Below are 1,401 nucleotides of genomic sequence, written 5' to 3'. Positions count from 1 at the left end.
ACCTTTCAACTAACCATAACAATCACATGTCCATAACCAAATAGTCTCCTTGTGTTGGTACATTTGTACCCTTCATCCATTTTTAAACCATTCTCAGTACCCTTTACTACATTTCCTGCGAAATAATCAATAAAACAAATAAGATTATTTAATATAGTAATGTTGGAATTGGATATTTGGATCACTTGATGCCACAGGAAGGAAGAAATAAATAATTTTTGCTTATATCGGTCTATAATTTATTAAGCATTTAAGTATAGGTGAAGGTAAAGTTAGTGTTGCTGCAATGTGAGGGGTAAACTAGGGAGCAAAGTGATATGGTTAACATTTTAGAATTATAATGATCTAATTGAATCAAAATTATTTAAAATAAAGAATATAGGGTTAAAATTTTTAAATTAAAAAAAAGTGAACAAAAACAAGAAAATAAATAATAAACATTTATTTCAAAATTAAGAAAAATGCAAACTGTGTACATAAATTGTTTGTTATATGTAGAGATGCACTAAAGGGTAAAATCGTTTGTTATATGTAGAGATGCAGTAAAGGGTAAAATCGTCAAATTACAAAACTGTTGGAGGTTCTTCTCCATCTCTTCTATTGTTGTAATTTCTCTTTTCTTATGATTAATATCCGCTAATATATAGGTAAGAACAAATCAATTTTTTGGTGTTTGGGTGTGGTTTTAACTTTAATATTGGACTTATTTTTCAGATTTAACAGAGGTTTATAAGTTTCTGTACTTAAAAATAACACCTGTAGAGATATCACCACTTTAAGTGGTTATTATGTGTGTGATCTAATTGATCACATAGAGATCATATGTATTATACCTAAAATTGAAACCCTAAATATGCAATTATACAAATGTCATATAATTTGGAAGGTATATCAACTACAGTAACTGTTTTATTTACTCATATATTATCCAGTGATTAATTTTGCACCAAATTATGTATAAATTTTAGCAAATTCGAAATTCAAATAATTAAGCAAATACTCAAATTTCAAAATTCGAACCAAAAGCATATCTACCTGATTGTGTTTCCACTCTTAAAGAATTTCAAGGCATTCCCTTGATCAACTTCAATTTTCGCTAATATCTTCAGATAAAACATTTCTGGAGAAATAAAATCAGGTAAGATTTCTTCAACAAAGTGTATTTTCTCTTACCAAAACTAAGATTAACAATCAATTGATCTTCTCTCACCTTCGATCTTGATTTCTTCAACCGCCAAAGCGGCGTTTATTCAGTCTCTGAGTTCGACATCGGCTATTACTGTATGTAAGCTTCTCTTCACTTCAAATTTCTAATCGGTTGTGTAGTAGTATCTTTCTTCATCGATTTAGATGGAGAAACTTTGACACCGTTTCAGAATTTGATCGGTGGTTCTGGAGATA

At 29.4% G+C, this 1,401-nt stretch overlaps 1 long non-coding RNA gene across 1 annotated transcript; it reads right to left on the bottom strand.

Moving 5' to 3' along the window:
- LOC145163124 (uncharacterized) lies at window positions 1-1,401 on the bottom strand. The gene is made up of 3 exons (XR_013739587.1): window positions 1,211-1,401; window positions 1,036-1,120; window positions 1-115 (listed from the first exon to the last, which is right to left on the bottom strand). It is a non-coding gene; the product is annotated as an uncharacterized LOC145163124 (long non-coding RNA).

Source organism: Lactuca virosa, chromosome 3 (genome assembly GCF_052849685.1).
Source record: "Lactuca virosa cultivar CGN04683 chromosome 3, Lactuca_virosa_CGN04683_v6, whole genome shotgun sequence".
Lineage (NCBI taxonomy): Eukaryota > Viridiplantae > Streptophyta > Magnoliopsida > Asterales > Asteraceae > Lactuca > Lactuca virosa.
The sequence above is the reverse complement of the archived record's forward strand: the minus strand, read 5'-3'. Positions and strand labels throughout refer to the sequence as shown.